The sequence below is a fragment of the Gopherus flavomarginatus genome, chromosome 12 (assembly GCF_025201925.1).
Source record: "Gopherus flavomarginatus isolate rGopFla2 chromosome 12, rGopFla2.mat.asm, whole genome shotgun sequence".
In the NCBI taxonomy this organism is placed as follows: Eukaryota; Metazoa; Chordata; order Testudines; family Testudinidae; genus Gopherus; species Gopherus flavomarginatus.
Window position 1 is genome coordinate 2,663,947 of NC_066628.1, and position 12,618 is coordinate 2,676,564.

A 12,618-nucleotide genomic window follows, 5' to 3' on the forward strand; every position below is an offset into this window, starting at 1 on the left:
GGGAGCGATGGAGCCGGAGAAGGAGGAAAGGGACGGGGACCGAGAGGGAGCGATGGAGCCGGAGAAGGAGGAAAGGGACGGGGACCGAGAGGGAGCGATGGAGCCGGAGAAGGAGGAAAGGGACGGGGACCGAGAGGGAGCGATGGAGCCGGAGAAGGAGGAAAGGGACGGGGACCGAGAGGGAGCGATGGAGCCGGAGAAGGAGGAACGGGACGGGGACCGAGAGGGAGCGATGGAGCCGGAGGAGGAGGAAAGGGACGGGGACCGAGAGAGAGCGATGGAGCCAGACAAGGAGGAATGGGACGGGGACCAAGAGGGAGCGATGGAGCAGGAGAAGGAGGAACGGGACGGGGACCGAGAGGGAGCGATGGAGCCAGACAAGGAGGAACGGGACGGGAACCGAGAGGGAGCGATGGAGCCGGACAAGGAGGAACGGGACGGGGACCGAGAGGGAGCGATGGAGCCGGAGAAGGAGGAACGGGACGGGGACCGAGAGGGAGCGATGGAGCCGGACAAGGAGGAACGGGACGGGGACCGAGAGGGAGCGATGGAGCCGGAGAAGGAGGAACGGGACGGGGACCGAGAGGGAGCGATGGAGCCGGAGAAGGAGGAACGGGACGGGGACCGAGAGGGAGCGATGGAGCCGGAGAAGGAGGAACGGGACGGGGACCGAGAGGGAGCGATGGAGCCGGAGAAGGAGGAAAGGGACTGGGACCGAGAGAGAGCAATGGAGCCAGAGAAGAGGGGTAGGGGAGGGAGCAGGAGAAGGAGGGAAGGGGACGGGGACAGAGAGGGAGGGAGCCCCAGGGAGGAGGAAGGCGACGGAGCCAGAGAAGGAGGAATGGGACTGGGACCGAGAGAGAGCAATGGAGCCAGAGAAGAGGGGTAGGGGAGGGAGCAGGAGAAGGAGGGAAGGGGACATGGACTAACAGAGAGTGACAGAACCAGAGAAGGAGGAAACGGGACGGGGACCGAGCGGGAGCGATGAAGCCAGAGAACGGGACAGGGACCGACAGAGAGCGACGGAGCTGGAGAAGGAGGGAAGGGGACAGGGACCGAGAGAGAGGGAGCCCCAGGGAGGAGGAAGGCAACAGAGCCGGAGAAGGAGGAACGGGACGGGGACCGAGAGGGAGCGATGGAGCCGGAGAAGGAGGAAGGGGACGGGGACCGAGAGGGAGCGATGGAGCCGGAGAAGGAGGAACGGGACGGGGACCGAGAGGGAGCGATGGAGCCGGAGAAGGAGGAAGGGGACGGGGACCGAGAGGGAGCGATGGAGCCGGACAAGGAGGAACGGGACGGGGACCGAGAGGGAGCGATGGAGCCGGAGAAGGAGGAACGGGACGGGGACCGAGAGGGAGCGATGGAGCCGGAGAAGGAGGAACGGGACGGGGACCGAGAGGGAGCGATGGAGCCGGACAAGGAGGAACGGGACGGGGACCGAGAGGGAGCGATGGAGCCGGACAAGGAGGAACGGGACGGGGACCGAGAGGGAGCGATGGAGCCGGAGAAGGAGGAACGGGGACGGGGACCGGAGAGGAGCGATGGAGCCGGAGAAGGAGGAACGGGACGGGGACCGAGAGGGAGCGATGGAGCAGGACAAGGAGGAACGGGACGGGGACCGAGAGGGAGCGATGGAGCCGGACAAGGAGGAACGGGACGGGGACCGAGAGGGAGCGATGGAGCAGGAGAAGGAGGAACGGGACGGGGACCGAGAGGGAGGGATGGAGCCGGACAAGGAGGAACGGGACGGGGACCGAGAGGGAGCGATGGAGCCGGAGTAGGAGGAACGGGACGGGGACCGAGAGGGAGCGATGGAGCCGGAGAAGGAGGAACGGGACGGGGACCGAGAGGGAGCGATGGAGCCGGACAAGGAGGAACGGGACGGGGACCTAGAGGGAGCGATGGAGCCGGACAAGGAGGAACGGGACGGGGACCGAGAGGGAGCGATGGAGCCGGACAAGGAGGAACGGGACGGGGACCGAGAGGGAGCGATGGAGCCGGAGAAGGAGGAACGGGACGGGGACCGAGAGGGAGCGATGGAGCCGGAGAAGGAGGAAAGGGACGGGGACCGAGAGGGAGCGATGGAGCCGGAGAAGGAGGAAAGGGACGGGGACCGAGAGGGAGCGATGGAGCCGGAGAAGGAGGAAAGGGACGGGGACCGAGAGGGAGCGATGGAGCCGGAGAAGGAGGAACGGGACGGGGACCGAGAGGGAGCGATGGAGCCGGAGTAGGAGGAACGGGACGGGGACCGAGAGGGAGCGATGGAGCCGGAGAAGGAGGAACGGGACGGGGACCGAGAGGGAGCGATGGAGCCGGACAAGGAGGAACGGGACGGGGACCTAGAGGGAGCGATGGAGCCGGAGAAGGAGGAACGGGACGGGGACCGAGAGGGAGCGATGGAGCCGGAGAAGGAGGAACGGGACGGGGACCGAGAGGGAGCGATGGAGCCGGAGAAGGAGGAACGGGACGGGGACCGAGAGGGAGCGATGGAGCCGGACAAGGAGGAACGGGACGGGGACCGAGAGGGAGCGATGGAGCCGGAGAAGGAGGAACGGGACGGGGACCGAGAGGGAGCGATGGAGCCGGAGAAGGAGGAACGGGACGGGGACCGAGAGGGAGCGATGGAGCCGGAGAAGGAGGAACGGGACGGGGACCGAGAGGGAGCGATGGAGCCGGACAAGGAGGAACGGGACGGGGACCGAGAGGGAGCGATGGAGCCGGAAAAGGAGGAACGGGACGGGGACCGAGAGGGAGCGATGGAGCCGGAGAAGGAGGAACGGGACGGGGACCGAGAGGGAGCGATGGAGCCGGAGAAGGAGGAACGGGACGGGGACCGAGAGGGAGCGATGGAGCCGGAGAAGGAGGAACGGGACGGGGACCGAGAGGGAGCGATGGAGCCGGAGAAGGAGGAACGGGACGGGGACCGAGAGGGAGCGATGGAGCCGGAGAAGGAGGAACGGGACGGGGACCGAGAGGGAGCGATGGAGCCGGAGAAGGAGGAACGGGACGGGGACCGAGAGGGAGCGATGGAGCCGGAGAAGGAGGAACGGGACGGGGACCGAGAGGGAGCGATGGAGCCGGAGAAGGAGGAACGGGACGGGGACCGAGAGGGAGCGATGGAGCCGGAGAAGGAGGAACGGGACGGGGACCGAGAGGGAGCGATGGAGCCGGACAAGGAGGAACGGGACGGGGACCGAGAGGGAGCGATGGAGCCGGACAAGGAGGAACGGGACGGGGACCGAGAGGGAGCGATGGAGCCGGAGAAGGAGGAACGGGACGGGGACCGAGAGGGAGCGATGGAGCCGGACAAGGAGGAACGGGACGGGGACCGAGAGGGAGCGATGGAGCCGGACAAGGAGGAACGGGACGGGGACCGAGAGGGAGCGATGGAGCCGGAAAAGGAGGAACGGGACGGGGACCGAGAGGGAGCGATGGAGCCGGACAAGGAGGAACGGGACGGGGACCGAGAGGGAGCGATGGAGCCGGACAAGGAGGAACGGGACGGGGACCGAGAGGGAGCGATGGAGCCGGAGAAGGAGGAAGGGGACGGGGACCGAGAGGGAGCGATGGAGCCGGAGAAGGAGGAACGGGACGGGGACCGAGAGGGAGCGATGGAGCCGGAGAAGGAGGAACGGGACGGGGACCGAGAGGGAGCGATGGAGCCGGAGAAGGAGGAACGGGACGGGGACCGAGAGGGAGCGATGGAGCCGGACAAGGAGGAACGGGACGGGGACCGAGAGGGAGCGATGGAGCCGGAGAAGGAGGAACGGGACGGGGACCGAGAGGGAGCGATGGAGCCGGAGAAGGAGGAACGGGACGGGGACCGAGAGGGAGCGATGGAGCCGGAGAAGGAGGAACGGGACGGGGACCGAGAGGGAGCGATGGAGCCGGACAAGGAGGAACGGGACGGGGACCGAGAGGGAGCGATGGAGCCGGACAAGGAGGAACGGGACGGGGACCGAGAGGGAGCGATGGAGCCGGACAAGGAGGAACGGGACGGGGACCGAGAGGGAGCGATGGAGCCGGAGAAGGAGGAACGGGACGGGGACCGAGAGGGAGCGATGGAGCCGGACAAGGAGGAACGGGACGGGGACCGAGAGGGAGCGATGGAGCCGGAGAAGGAGGAACGGGACGGGGACCGAGAGGGAGCGATGGAGCCGGAAAAGGAGGAACGGGACGGGGACCGAGAGGGAGCGATGGAGCCGGACAAGGAGGAACGGGACGGGGACCGAGAGGGAGCGATGGAGCCGGACAAGGAGGAACGGGACGGGGACCGAGAGGGAGCGATGGAGCCGGAGAAGGAGGAACGGGACGGGGACCGAGAGGGAGCGATGGAGCCGGAGGAGGAGGAAAGGGACGGGGACCGAGAGGGAGCGATGGAGCCAGACAAGGAGGAACGGGACGGGGACCGAGAGGGAGCGATGGAGCCGGAGAAGGAGGAACGGGACGGGGACCGAGAGGGAGCGATGGAGCCAGACAAGGAGGAACGGGACGGGGACCGAGAGGGAGCGATGGAGCCGGAGAAGGAGGAACGGGACGGGGACCGAGAGGGAGCGATGGAGCCGGAGAAGGAGGAACGGGACGGGGACCGAGAGGGAGCGATGGAGCCGGAGAAGGAGGAACGGGACGGGGACCGAGAGGGAGCGATGGAGCCGGACAAGGAGGAACGGGACGGGGACCGAGAGGGAGCGATGGAGCCGGAGAAGGAGGAATGGGACGGGGACCGAGAGGGAGCGATGGAGCCTGAGAAGGAGGAACGGGACGGGGACCGAGAGGGAGCGATGGAGCCAGAGAAGGAGGAACGGGACGGGGACCGAGAGGGAGCGATGGAGCCGGAGAAGGAGGAATGGGACGGGGACCGAGCAGGATGGGTCCCCAGGAGGGGGAAGGGGACGGGGACCGAGCAGGAGGGGTCCCCAGGACGGGGAGGGGTTGGGGACCGAGCAGGATGGTTCCCCAGGACGGGGAGGGGTTGGGGACAGGGACCGAGCAGGAGGGGTCCCCAGGGAGGAGGATGGGGACGGGGACAGAGCAGGAGGGGTCCCCAGGACGGGGAGGGGACGGGGACCGAGCAGGAGAGGTCCCCAGGAGGGGGCAGGGGACGGGGACCGAGCAGGATGGGTCCCCAGGGAGGAGGATGGGGATGGGGACCGAGCAGGAGGGGTCCCCAGGAGGGGGCAGGGGACGGGGACCGAGCAGGAGGGGTCCCCAGGACGGGGAGGGGACGGGGTCCGAGCAGGAGGGGTCCCCAGGAGGGGCCAGGGGACGAGGTCCGAGCAGGAGGGGTCCCCAGGAGAGGGCAGGGGAGGGGGACCGAGCAGGAGGGGTCCCCAGGACGGGGAATGGGATGGGGACCGAGCAGGAGGGGTCCCCAGGAGGGGGAAGGGGCGGGGACCGAGCAGGAGGGGTCCCCAGGCGGGGGCAGGGGACGAGGTCCGAGCAGGAGGGGTCCCCAGGAGGGGGCAGGGGTCAGGGACCGAGCAGGATGGGTCCCCAGGAGGGGGAAGGGGCGGGAACCGAGCAGGAGGGGTCCCCAGGGAGGAGGATGGGGACGAGGACCGAGCAGGAGGGGTCCCCAGGACGGGGATGGGACGGGGACCGAGCAGGAGGGGTCCCCAGGAGGGGGCAGGGGACGGGGACTGAGCAGGAGGGGTCCCCAGGGAGGAGGATGGGGATGGGGACCGAGCAGGAGGGGTCCCCAGGAGGGGGCAGGGGACGGGGACCGAGCAGGAGGGGTCCCCAGGACGGGGAGGGGACGGGGTCCGAGCAGGAGGGGTCCCCAGGAGGGGGCAGGGGAGGGGGACCGAGCAGGAGGGGTCCCCAGGGAGGAGGATGGGGACGGGGACCGAGCAGGAGGGGTCCCCAGGAGGGGGCAGGGGACGGGGACCGAGCAGGAGGGGTCCCCAGGAGGGTCAGGGGACGGGGACCGAGCAGGAGGGGTCCCCAGGAGGGTCAGGGGACGGGGACCGAGCAGGAGGGGTCCCCAGGAGGGGGCAGGGGACGAGGTCCGAGCAGGAGGGGTCCCCAGGGAGGAGGATGGGGACGAGGACCGAGCAGGAGGGGTCCCCAGGAGGGGGCGGACAGGGACCGAGCAGGATGGGTCCCCAGGAGGGGGCAGGGGAGGGGGACCGAGCAGGAGGGGTCCCCAGGAGGGGGCAGGGGAGGGGGACCGAGCAGGAGGGGTCCCCAGGAGGGTCAGGGGACGAGGTCCGAGCAGGAGGGGTCCCCAGGAGGGGAAGGCGCCCGGAGCCGCGGCAGGGCTGGTACCGGCGTGGCCCCGGACGGTGGCACAGAGCTCCCCGGTCGTGCAGGTGACGGTGTTGGTGCAGCACAGGTTTCCGTGTATGGTGAAGTCGCATTTCAGGCACTGCAGGGCCACGCCTGGGAACGGGAGCAGGGGTGAGACTGGGCCCCCCCACACAGACCCCCCCCCATCCGGGCACTGGGGGCTGCACCCCTGGGGGGTCCCAGCCCCATGACAGAGCCCCTGGGGGCAGCCCCAGGGAATGAGCTGGGGAGCTGGGACAGGCAGGAGGGGCTGGGGGGCTGGGCTTGAGGTGGAGGAATAAGGAGCCATGAGTCAGGTTAGGGGTGGGTCAGGGGATGGAGGTGAGTCTGGGGGGGCTGAGAAGGGGGATCAGGTGGAGGTGAGGGTGTGGGGAATGGGGTGTGGGTCAGGGGCTGGGGGGCTGAGAAGGGGGATCAGGTGGAGGTGAGGGTGTGGGGAATGGGGTGTGGGTCAGGGGCTGGGGGCTGAGAAGGGGGATCAGGTGGAGGTGAGGGTGTGGGGAATGGGGTGTGGGTCAGGGGCTGGGGACTGAGAAGGGGGATCAGGTCGAGGTGAGGGTGTGGGGAATGGGGTGTGGGTCAGGGGCTGGGGGCTGAGAAGGGGGATCAGGTCGAGGTGAGGGTGTGGGGAATGGGGTGTGGGTCAGGGGCTGGGGGCTGAGAAGGGGGATCAGGTCTAGGTGAGGGAGTGGGGAATGGGGTGTGGGTCAGGGGCTGGGGGGCTGAGAAGGGGGATCAGGTCTAGGTGAGGGAGTGGGGAATGGGGTGTGGGTCAGGGGCTGGAGGGTGAGAAGGGGGATCAGGTGGAGGTGAGGGTGTGGGGAATGGGGTGTGGGTCAGGGGCTGGGGGGCTGAGAAGGGGGATCAGGTGGAGGTGAGGGTGTGGGGAATGGGGTGTGGGTCAGGGGCTGGGGGGCTGAGAAGGGGGATCAGGTCGAGGTGAGGGAGTGGGGAATGGGGTGTGGGTCAGGGGCTGGAGGGTGAGAAGGGGGATCAGGTCGAGGTGAGGGTGTGGGGAATGGGGTGTGGGTCAGGGACTCGGGGGCTGAGAAGGGGGATCAGGTCGAGGTGAGGGTGTGGGGAATGGGGTGTGGGTCAGGGGCTGGAGGGTGAGAAGGGGGATCAGGTGGAAGTGAGGGTGTGGGGAATGGGGTGTGGGTCAGAAGCTGGGGTGCTGAGAAGGGGGATCAGGTCGAGGTGAGGGTGTGGGGAATGGGGTGTGGGTCAGGGGCTGGAGGGTGAGAAGGGGGATCAGGTGGAAGTGAGGGTGTGGGGAATGGGGTGTGGGTCAGAAGCTGGGGTGCTGAGAAGGGGGATCAGGTCGAGGTGAGGGTGTGGGGAATGGGGTGTGGGTCAGGGGCTGGGGGGCTGAGAAGGGGGATCAGGTGGAGGTGAGGGTGTGGGGAATGGGGTGTGGGTCAGGGGCTGGGGGCTGAGAAGGAGGATCAGGTCGAGGTGAGGGTGTGGGGAATGGGGTGTGGGTCAGGGGCTGGGGGGCTGAGAAGGGGGATCAGGTCGAGGTGAGGGTGTGGGGAATGGGGTGTGGGTCAGAAGCTGGGGGGCTGAGAAGGGGGATCAGGTCTAGGTGAGGGAGTGGGGAATGGGGTGTGGGTCAGGGGCTGGGGGGCTGAGAAGGGGGATCAGGTGGAGGTGAGGGTGTGGGGAATGGGGTGTGGGTCAGGGGCTGGGGGCTGAGAAGGGGGATCAGGTCGAGGTGAGGGTGTGGGGAATGGGGTGTGGGTCAGGGGCTGGGGGGCTGAGAAGGGGGATCAGGTCGAGGTGAGGGTGTGGGGAATGGGGTGTGGGTCAGAAGCTGGGGGGCTGAGAAGGGGGATCAGGTCGAGGTGAGGGTGTGGGGAATGGGGTGTGGGTCAAGGGCTGGGGGCTGAGAAGGGGGATCAGGTCGAGGTGAGGGTGTGGGGAATGGGGTGTGGGTCAGGGGCTGGGGGGCTGAGAAGGGGGATCAGGTCGAGGTGAGGGTGTGGGGAATGGGGTGTGGGTCAGGGGCTGGGGGGCTGAGAAGGGGGATCAGGTCTAGGTGAGGGAGTGGGGAATGGGGTGTGGGTCAGGGGCTGGGGGGCTGAGAAGGGAGATCAGGTGGAAGTGAGGGTGTGGGGAATGGGGTGTGGTTCAGAAGCTGGGGGGCTGAGAAGGGGGATCAGGTCGAGGTGAGGGTGTGGGGAATGGGGTGTGGGTCAAGGGCTGGGGGCTAAGAAGGGGGATCAGGTGGAGGTGAGGGTGTGGGGAATGGGGTGTGGGTCAGGGGCTGGGGGGCTGAGAAGGGGGATCAGGTCTAGGTGAGGGAGTGGGGAATGGGGTGTGGGTCAGGGGCTGGGGGGCTGAGAAGGGGGATCAGGTGGAGGTGAGGGTGTGGGGAATGGGGTGTGGGTCAGGGGCTGGGGGCTGAGAAGGGGGATCAGGTCGAGGTGAGGGTGTGGGGAATGGGGTGTGGGTCAGGGGCTGGGGGGCTGAGAAGGGGGATCAGGTCGAGGTGAGGGTGTGGGGAATGGGGTGTGGGTCAGAAGCTGGGGGGCTGAGAAGGGGGATCAGGTCGAGGTGAGGGTGTGGGGAATGGGGTGTGGGTCAAGGGCTGGGGGCTGAGAAGGGGGATCAGGTCGAGGTGAGGGTGTGGGGAATGGGGTGTGGGTCAGGGGCTGGGGGGCTGAGAAGGGGGATCAGGTCGAGGTGAGGGTGTGGGGAATGGGGTATGGGTCAGGGGCTGGGGGGCTGAGAAGGGGGATCAGGTCTAGGTGAGGGAGTGGGGAATGGGGTGTGGGTCAGGGGCTGGGGGGCTGAGAAGGGGGATCAGGTGGAGGTGAGGGTGTGGGGAATGGGGTGTGGGTCGGGGCTGGGGGGCTGAGAAGGGGGATCAGGTGGAGGTGAGGGTGTGGGGAATGGGGTGTGGGTCAGGGGCTGGGGGGCTGAGAAGGGGGATCAGGTCGAGGTGAGGGTGTGGGGAATGGGGTGTGGGTCAGGGGCTGGGGGGCTGAGAAGGGGGATCAGGTGGAGGTGAGGGTGTGGGGAATGGGGTGTGGGTCAGGGGCTGGGGGCTGAGAAGGGGGATCAGGTGGAGGTGAGGGTGTGGGGAATGGGGTGTGGGTCAGGGGCTGGGGACTGAGAAGGGGGATCAGGTCGAGGTGAGGGTGTGGGGAATGGGGTGTGGGTCAGGGGCTGGGGGCTGAGAAGGGGGATCAGGTCGAGGTGAGGGTGTGGGGAATGGGGTGTGGGTCAGGGGCTGGGGGCTGAGAAGGGGGATCAGGTCTAGGTGAGGGAGTGGGGAATGGGGTGTGGGTCAGGGGCTGGGGGGCTGAGAAGGGGGATCAGGTCTAGGTGAGGGAGTGGGGAATGGGGTGTGGGTCAGGGGCTGGGGGGCTGAGAAGGGGGATCAGGTCGAGGTGAGGGAGTGGGGAATGGGGTGTGGGTCAGGGGCTGGAGGGTGAGAAGGGGGATCAGGTCGAGGTGAGGGTGTGGGGAATGGGGTGTGGGTCAGGGGCTGGAGGGTGAGAAGGGGATCAGGTCGAGGTGAGGGTGTGGGGAATGGGGTGTGGGTCAGGGGCTGGGGGCTGAGAAGGGGGATCAGGTGGAGGTGAGGGTGTGGGGAATGGGGTGTGGGTCAGAAGCTGGGGGGCTGAGAAGGGGGATCAGGTCTAGGTGAGGGAGTGGGGAATGGGGTGTGGGTCAGGGGCTGGGGGGCTGAGAAGGGGGATCAGGTGGAGGTGAGGGTGTGGGGAATGGGGTGTGGGTCAGGGGCTGGGGGCTGAGAAGGGGGATCAGGTCGAGGTGAGGGTGTGGGGAATGGGGTGTGGGTCAGGGGCTGGGGGGCTGAGAAGGGGGATCAGGTCGAGGTGAGGGTGTGGGGAATGGGGTGTGGGTCAGAAGCTGGGGGGCTGAGAAGGGGGATCAGGTCGAGGTGAGGGTGTGGGGAATGGGGTGTGGGTCAAGGGCTGGGGGCTGAGAAGGGGGATCAGGTCGAGGTGAGGGTGTGGGGAATGGGGTGTGGGTCAGGGGCTGGGGGGCTGAGAAGGGGGATCAGGTCGAGGTGAGGGTGTGGGGAATGGGGTGTGGGTCAGGGGCTGGGGGGCTGAGAAGGGGGATCAGGTCTAGGTGAGGGAGTGGGGAATGGGGTGTGGGTCAGGGGCTGGGGGGCTGAGAAGGGGGATCAGGTGGAAGTGAGGGTGTGGGGAATGGGGTGTGGTTCAGAAGCTGGGGGGCTGAGAAGGGGGATCAGGTCGAGGTGAGGGTGTGGGGAATGGGGTGTGGGTCAAGGGCTGGGGGCTGAGAAGGGGGATCAGGTGGAGGTGAGGGTGTGGGGAATGGGGTGTGGGTCAGGGGCTGGGGGGCTGAGAAGGGGGATCAGGTCTAGGTGAGGGAGTGGGGAATGGGGTGTGGGTCAGGGGCTGGGGGGCTGAGAAGGGGGATCAGGTGGAGGTGAGGGTGTGGGGAATGGGGTGTGGGTCAGGGGCTGGGGGCTGAGAAGGGGGATCAGGTCGAGGTGAGGGTGTGGGGAATGGGGTGTGGGTCAGGGGCTGGGGGGCTGAGAAGGGGGATCAGGTCGAGGTGAGGGTGTGGGGAATGGGGTGTGGGTCAGAAGCTGGGGGGCTGAGAAGGGGGATCAGGTGGAGGTGAGGGTGTGGGGAATGGGGTGTGGGTCAGGGGCTGGAGGGTGAGAAGGGGGATCAGGTGGAGGTGAGGGTGTGGGGAATGGGGTGTGGGTCGGGGCTGGGGGGCTGAGAGAAGGGGGATCAGGTCTAGGTGAGGGTGTGGGGAATGGGGTGTGGGTCAAGGGCTGGGGGCTGAGAAGGGGGATCAGGTCGAGGTGAGGGTGTGGGGAATGGGGTGTGGGTCAGGGGCTGGGGGGCTGAGAAGGGGGATCAGGTCGAGGTGAGGGTGTGGGGAATGGGGTATGGGTCAGGGGCTGGGGGGCTGAGAAGGGGGATCAGGTCTAGGTGAGGGAGTGGGGAATGGGGTGTGGGTCAGGGGCTGGGGGGCTGAGAAGGGGGATCAGGTGGAGGTGAGGGTGTGGGGAATGGGGTGTGGGTCGGGGCTGGGGGGCTGAGAAGGGGGATCAGGTGGAGGTGAGGGTGTGGGGAATGGGGTGTGGGTCAGGGGCTGGGGGGCTGAGAAGGGGGATCAGGTCGAGGTGAGGGTGTGGGGAATGGGGTGTGGGTCAGGGGCTGGGGGGCTGAGAAGGGGGATCAGGTGGAGGTGAGGGTGTGGGGAATGGGGTGTGGGTCAGGGGCTGGGGGCTGAGAAGGGGGATCAGGTCGAGGTGAGGGTGTGGGGAATGGGGTGTGGGTCAGGGGCTGGGGGCTGAGAAGGGGGATCAGGTCTAGGTGAGGGAGTGGGGAATGGGGTGTGGGTCAGGGGCTGGGGGGCTGAGAAGGGGGATCAGGTCTAGGTGAGGGAGTGGGGAATGGGGTGTGGGTCAGGGGCTGGGGGGCTGAGAAGGGGGATCAGGTCGAGGTGAGGGAGTGGGGAATGGGGTGTGGGTCAGGGGCTGGAGGGTGAGAAGGGGGATCAGGTCGAGGTGAGGGTGTGGGGAATGGGGTGTGGGTCAGGGGCTGGAGGGTGAGAAGGGGGATCAGGTCGAGGTGAGGGTGTGGGGAATGGGGTGTGGGTCAGGGGCTGGGGGCTGAGAAGGGGGATCAGGTGGAGGTGAGGGTGTGGGGAATGGGGTGTGGGTCAGGGGCTGGGGGCTGAGAAGGGGGATCAGGTCGAGGTGAGGGTGTGGGGAATGGGGTGTGGGTCAGGGGCTGGAGGGTGAGAAGGGGGATCAGGTGGAGGTGAGGGTGTGGGGAATGGGGTGTGGGTCAGGGGCTGGGGGGCTGAGAAGGGGGATCAGGTCTAGGTGAGGGAGTGGGGAATGGGGTGTGGGTCAGGGGCTGGAGGGTGAGAAGGGGGATCAGGTCGAGGTGAGGGTGTGGGGAATGGGGTGTGGGTCAGGGGCTGGGGGCTGAGAAGGGGGATCAGGTGGAGGTGAGGGTGTGGGGAATGGGGTGTGGGTCAGGGGCTGGGGGGCTGAGAAGGGGGATCAGGTCGAGGTGAGGGTGTGGGGAATGGGGTGTGGGTCAGGGACTGGGGGCTGAGAAGGGGGATCAGGTCTAGGTGAGGGAGTGGGGAATGGGGTGTGGGTCAGGGGCTGGGGGGCTGAGAAGGGGGATCAGGTCTAGGTGAGGGAGTGGGGAATGGGGTGTGGGTCAGGGGCTGGGGGGTGAGAAGGGGGATCAGGTGGAGGTGAGGGTGTGGGGAATGGGGTGTGGGTCAGGGGCTGGGGGGCTGAGAAGGGGGATCAGGTCTAGGTGAGGAAGTGGGGAATGGGGTGTGGGTCAG

The 12,618-nt window shown here is 67.9% G+C and overlaps 2 long non-coding RNA genes across 2 annotated transcripts; both read left to right on the plus strand.

The window, feature by feature from the left end:
- Nucleotides 1-4,832: 4,832 nt before the first annotated feature.
- LOC127032963 (uncharacterized) lies at nucleotides 4,833-5,655 on the plus strand. The gene is made up of 3 exons (XR_007768984.1): nucleotides 4,833-4,931; nucleotides 5,099-5,229; nucleotides 5,557-5,655. It is a non-coding gene; the product is annotated as an uncharacterized LOC127032963 (long non-coding RNA).
- Nucleotides 5,656-6,516: 861 nt separating this feature from the next.
- LOC127032961 (uncharacterized) lies at nucleotides 6,517-12,117 on the plus strand. The gene is made up of 19 exons (XR_007768982.1): nucleotides 6,517-6,770; nucleotides 6,835-6,962; nucleotides 7,222-7,285; nucleotides 7,351-7,414; nucleotides 7,480-7,543; nucleotides 7,738-7,808; nucleotides 7,939-8,002; nucleotides 8,651-8,773; nucleotides 8,903-8,973; nucleotides 9,168-9,355; nucleotides 9,420-9,547; nucleotides 9,678-9,741; nucleotides 9,999-10,068; nucleotides 10,717-10,845; nucleotides 10,911-11,034; nucleotides 11,099-11,169; nucleotides 11,364-11,428; nucleotides 11,494-11,615; nucleotides 11,746-12,117. It is a non-coding gene; the product is annotated as an uncharacterized LOC127032961 (long non-coding RNA).
- Nucleotides 12,118-12,618: the final 501 nt, after the last annotated feature.